We start from the raw sequence: 5,000 nt of genomic DNA, 5'->3' as shown, positions 1-5,000 counted from the left end.
CACACTATAAGGAGCGGGTATGCGAAGGGCCCACTGGCTCACAGCCATACCACTCTGAACACGCCTGATCTCGTCTGATCTCGGAAGCTAAGCAGGGTCGGGCCTGGTTAGTACTTGGATGGGAGACCGCCTGGGAATACCAGGTGCTGTAAGCTTTTCCACTTCCCTTTTTAGAGATAGCCAGGGTGCTGCTCCAGCAGTGAAACACCCAATTTTAAAGTGCCACTGCCACTGTCATATACACACTATGTAGAGCCACTGCCACTGCCACTGTCACATACACACTATGTAGAGCCACTGTCACATACACACTATTTAGAGCCACTGCCACTGCCACATACACACTATAAGGAGCGTGTATGCGAAGGGCCCAGAGGCTTACGGCCATACCACTCTGAACACGCCCGATCTCATCAGATCTCGGAAGCTAAGCAGAGTCGGGCCCTTTTTATAGACAGCCAGGGTGCTGCTCCAGCAGTGAAACACCCAACTTTAAAGTGCCACTGCCACTGTCACATACACACTATGTAGAGCCACTGACACTGCCACTGTCACATACACACTATGTAGTGCCACTGTCACATACACACTATGTCGAGCCACTGCCACTGCCACTGCCACATACACACTATGTAGTGCCACTGTCACATACACACTATGTCGAGCCACTGCCACTGCCACTGCCACTAACACACTATAAGGAGCATGTATACGAAGTGCCCAGAGGCTTACGACCATACCACTCTGAACACGCCCGATCTCGTCTGATCTCGGTAGCTAAGCAGGGTCGGGCCTGGTTAGTACTTGGATGGGAGACCTCCTGGGAATACCAGGTGCTGTAAGCTTTTCCACTTCCCTTTTTAGAGACAGCCAGGAAGCTGCTCCAGCAGTGAAACACCCAACTTTAAAGTGCCACTGCCACTGTCACATACACACTATGTAGAGCCACTGCCACATACACACTATAAGGAGCGTGTATGCAAAGGTCCCACAGGCTTACGGCCATACCACTCTGAACACCCCCGATCTCGTTTGATCTCGGAAGCTAAGCAGGATCAAGCCTGGTTAGTACTTTGATGGGATTCCGCCTGGGAATACCAGGTGCTGTAAGCTTTTCCACTTCCCTTTTCAGAGACAGCCAGGGTGCTGCTCCAGCAGTGAAACACCTAGCTGAACACATTGAACGCTCCACGCCTTGAGCAGAGTGCCACAGATACGGAGCACCAGGGCCACGAAGCTGCGTTGGACGCGACTGTCAAGCTGTAGTCCGCGGGGAGGTGCTTAAGCGTGGTCCCACGAGTTGGGCTGGTGGGCAATTTTGCTGGAGCTTTCTGCAGGCTGAACTGATTGGGATTGTCACATACACACTATGTAGAGATAATGCCACTGCCACAAACACACTATAAGGAGCGTGTCTGCAAAGGGCCCACAGGCTTACGGCCATACCACTCTGAACACGCCCGATCTCGTCTGATCTCGTCTGATCTCGGAAGCTAAGCAGGGTCGGGCCTGGTTAGTACTTGGATGGGAGACCGCCTGGGAGTACCAGGTGCTGCAAGCTTTTCCACTTCACTTTTTAGAGACAGCCATGGCACTGCTCCAGCAGTGAAACACCCAACTTTAAAGTGCCACTGCCACTGTCACATACACACTATGTAAATCCACTGCCACTGCCACTGCCACATACACACTATAAGGAGCGTGTATGCGAAGGGCCCAGAGGCTTACGGCCATACCACTCTGAACACGCCCGATCTCGTCTGATCTCGGAAGCCAAGCAGGGTCGGGCCTGGTTAGTACTTGGATGGGAGACCGCCTGGGAATACCAGGTGCTGTAAGCTTTTCCACTTCCCTTTTTAGAGACAGCCAGGGTGCTGCTCCAGCAGTGAAACACCCAACTTTAAAGTGCCACTGCCACTGTCACATACACACTATGTAGAGCCACCGCCACATACACACTATAAGGAGCGTGTATGCAAAGGGCCGACAGGCTTACGGCCATATCACTCTGAAAAAGCCCGATGTCGTCTGATCTCGGAAACTAAGCAGGGTCGGGCCTGGGCAGTACTTGGATGGGAGACCGCCTGGGAATACCAGGTGCTGTAAGCTTTTCCACTTCACTTTTTAGAGACAGCCAGGGCGCTACTCCAGCAGTGAAACACCCAACTTTAAAGTGCCACTGCCACTGTCACATACACACTATGTAGAGCCACTGCCACTGCCACATACACACTATAAGGAGCGTGTATGCGAAGGGCCCACAGACTTAGGGCCATACCACTCTGAACACGCCCGATCTTGTCTGATCTCGGAGGCTACGCAGGGTCGGGCCTGGTTAGTACTTGTATGGTAGACCGCCTGGGAATACCAGGTGCTGTAAGCTTTTCCACTTCCGTTTTGAGAGACTGCCAGGGTGCTGCTCCAGCAGTGAAACACCCAGCTGAACTCATTGAACGCTCCACGCCTTGAGCAGAGTGCCAGAGATACGGAGCACCAGGGCCACGAAGCTGAGTCGGACACGCCTGTCAAGCTGTAGTCCGCGGGGAGGTGCTTAAGCGTGGGCCCACGAGTTGGGGTGGTGGGCAAGGTTGCTGGAGCTTTCTGCAGGCTGAACTGCGTGGGGTTGAGGAGGCCACAGTGTGTTGATGAAGTACGGGTATCAGTGCTCATAGACTCTGCCAAGAGCTGCCGATGCGGTCACATACGCACTATGAAAAGCCGCTGACTCTGTGACGTACACACTATAAAGAGCCACTGCCACTGTCACATACACACTATGTAGAGCCACTGCCACTGCCACATACACACTATAAGGAGCGTGTATGGGAAGGGCCCAGAGGCTTACGGCCATACCACTCTGAACACGCCCGATCTCGTCTGATCTCGGAAGCTAAGCTGGGTCCGGCCTGGTTAGTACTTGGATGGGAGACCGCCTGGGAATACCAGGTGCTGTAAGCTTTTCCACTTCACTTTTTAGAGACAGCCAGGGTGCTGCTCCAGCAGTGAAACACCCAACGTTAAAGTGCCACTGCCACTGTCATATACACACTATGTAGAGCCACTGCCACTGCCACATACAAACTATGTAGACACAATGCCACTGCCACATACACACTATAAGGAGCGTGTATGCAAATGGCGTACAGGCTTACGGCCATACCACTCTGAACACGCCCGATCTCGTCTGATCTCGGAAGCTAAGCAGGGTCGGGCCTGGTTAGTACTTGGATGGGAGACCGCCTGGGAATACCAGGTGCTGTAAGCTTTTCCACTTCACTTTTTAGAGACAGCCAGGGTGCTGCTCCAGCAGTGAAACACCCAACTTTAAAGTGCCACTGCCACTGTCACATACACACTATGTAGAGCCACTGCCACTGCCACTGCCACACTATAAAGAGCCACTGTCACTGTCACATACACACTATGTAGAGCCACTGCCACTACCACTGCCACATACACACTATAAGGAGCGTGTATGCGAAGGGCCCACAGACTTACGGCCATACCACTCTGAACACGCCCGATCTCGTCTGATCTCGGAAGCTAAGTAGGGTCGGGCCTGGTTAGTATTTGGATGGTAGACCAAATGGGAATACCAGGTGCTGTAAGCTTTTCCTCTTTCCCTTTTTAGAGACAGCCAGGGTGCTGCTCCAGCAGTGAAACACCCAACTTTAAAGTGCCACTGTCACATACACACTATAAAGAGTCACAGCCACTGTCACATACACACTATGTAGAGCCACTGCCACTGCCACATACACATTATAAGGAGCGTGTATGCGAAGGGCCCACAGACTTACGGCCATAGCACTCTGAACACGCCCGATCTCGTCTGATCTCGGAAGGTAAGCAGGGTCGGGCCTGGTTAGTAGTTGGATGGGAGAATGCCTGGGAATACCAGGTGCTGTAAGCTTTTCCACTTCCCTTTTTAGAGACAGCCAGGGTGCTGCTCCAGCAGTGAAACACCCAGCTGAACGCTCCACGCCTTGAGCAGAGTGCCAGAGATACGGAGCACCAGGGCCACGAAGCTGCGTCGGACGCGCCTGTCAAGCTGTAGTCTGCGGGGAGGTGCTTAAGCGTGGGCCCACGAGTTGGGCTGGTGGGCAAGGTTGCTGGAGCTTTCTGCAGGCTGAACTGCGTGGGATTGTCACATACACACTATGTAGAGACAATGCCACTGCCACATACACACTATAAGGAGCGTGTATGCGAAGGGCCCAGAAGCTTACGGCCATTCCACTCTGAACACGCCTGATCTCGTCTGATCTCGGAAGCTAAGCAGGGTCGGGCCCTTTTTAGAGACAGCCTGGGTGCTGCTCCATCAGTGAAACACCCAACTTTAAAGTGCCACTGCCACTGTCACATACACACTATGTAGAGCCACTGCCACTGCCACTGTCACATACACACTATGTAGAGCCACTTTCACATACACATTATGTAGAGCCATTGCCACTGCCACTGCGACTAACACACTATAAGGACCGTGTATGAGAAGGGCCCAGAGGCTTACGGCCATACCACTCTGAACACGCCCGATCTCGTCTGATCTCGGTAGCTAAGCAGTGTCGGGCCTGGTTAGTACTTGGATGGGAGACCTCCTGGGAATACCAGGTGCTGTAAGCTTTTCCACTTCCCTTTTTAGAGACAGCCAGGGTGCTGCTCCAGCAGTGAAACACCCAACTTTAAAGTGCCACTGCCACTGTCACATACACACTATGTAGAGACAATGCCACTGCCACATACACACTATAAGGAGCGTGTATGCAAAGGGCCCACAGGCTTACGGCCATACCACTCTGAACACGCCCGATCTCGTCCGATCTCGGAAGCTAAACAGGGTCGGGTCCTTTTTAGAGACAGCCAGGGTGCTGCTCCAGCAGTGAAACACCCAACTTTAAAGAGCCACTGCCACTGTCACATACACACTATGTAGAGCCAATGCCACTGCCACTGCCACATACACACTATGTAGAGCCACTGCCAAAGCCACATACACA

The 5,000-nt window shown here is 52.9% G+C and overlaps 8 non-coding genes and 4 pseudogenes across 8 annotated transcripts; all 12 read left to right on the top strand.

Annotated features, from left to right (window-relative positions):
- Positions 1-36: 36 nt before the first annotated feature.
- Positions 37-155, top strand: LOC139282073 (5S ribosomal RNA). The gene has a single exon (XR_011597189.1). It is a non-coding gene; the product is annotated as a 5S ribosomal RNA (ribosomal RNA).
- Positions 156-726: 571 nt separating this feature from the next.
- Positions 727-845, top strand: LOC139281960 (5S ribosomal RNA). The gene has a single exon (XR_011597082.1). It is a non-coding gene; the product is annotated as a 5S ribosomal RNA (ribosomal RNA).
- Positions 846-994: 149 nt separating this feature from the next.
- LOC139307603 (5S ribosomal RNA) lies at positions 995-1,113 on the top strand (annotated as a pseudogene).
- A 319-nt stretch (positions 1,114-1,432) lies between these two features.
- LOC139306200 (5S ribosomal RNA) lies at positions 1,433-1,561 on the top strand (annotated as a pseudogene).
- Positions 1,562-1,722: 161 nt separating this feature from the next.
- Positions 1,723-1,841, top strand: LOC139307726 (5S ribosomal RNA). The gene has a single exon (XR_011599688.1). It is a non-coding gene; the product is annotated as a 5S ribosomal RNA (ribosomal RNA).
- A 149-nt stretch (positions 1,842-1,990) lies between these two features.
- On the top strand, positions 1,991-2,109 carry LOC139306497 (5S ribosomal RNA). The gene has a single exon (XR_011599476.1). It is a non-coding gene; the product is annotated as a 5S ribosomal RNA (ribosomal RNA).
- A 155-nt stretch (positions 2,110-2,264) lies between these two features.
- Positions 2,265-2,383, top strand: LOC139307761 (5S ribosomal RNA; annotated as a pseudogene).
- A 456-nt stretch (positions 2,384-2,839) lies between these two features.
- On the top strand, positions 2,840-2,958 carry LOC139303973 (5S ribosomal RNA). Its single transcript, XR_011599025.1, has one exon. It is a non-coding gene; the product is annotated as a 5S ribosomal RNA (ribosomal RNA).
- Positions 2,959-3,146: 188 nt separating this feature from the next.
- LOC139282161 (5S ribosomal RNA) lies at positions 3,147-3,265 on the top strand. Its single transcript, XR_011597277.1, has one exon. It is a non-coding gene; the product is annotated as a 5S ribosomal RNA (ribosomal RNA).
- Positions 3,266-3,492: 227 nt separating this feature from the next.
- LOC139305996 (5S ribosomal RNA) lies at positions 3,493-3,611 on the top strand. Its single transcript, XR_011599378.1, has one exon. It is a non-coding gene; the product is annotated as a 5S ribosomal RNA (ribosomal RNA).
- Positions 3,612-3,794: 183 nt separating this feature from the next.
- Positions 3,795-3,913, top strand: LOC139307647 (5S ribosomal RNA; annotated as a pseudogene).
- Positions 3,914-4,507: 594 nt separating this feature from the next.
- Positions 4,508-4,626, top strand: LOC139307597 (5S ribosomal RNA). Its single transcript, XR_011599676.1, has one exon. It is a non-coding gene; the product is annotated as a 5S ribosomal RNA (ribosomal RNA).
- The last annotated feature ends 374 nt before the right edge of the window (positions 4,627-5,000 follow it).

This window comes from Enoplosus armatus, chromosome 2 (genome assembly GCF_043641665.1).
Source record: "Enoplosus armatus isolate fEnoArm2 chromosome 2, fEnoArm2.hap1, whole genome shotgun sequence".
In the NCBI taxonomy this organism is placed as follows: domain Eukaryota; kingdom Metazoa; phylum Chordata; class Actinopteri; order Centrarchiformes; family Enoplosidae; genus Enoplosus; species Enoplosus armatus.
This window is presented reverse-complemented; position numbering and strand designations above follow the sequence as displayed.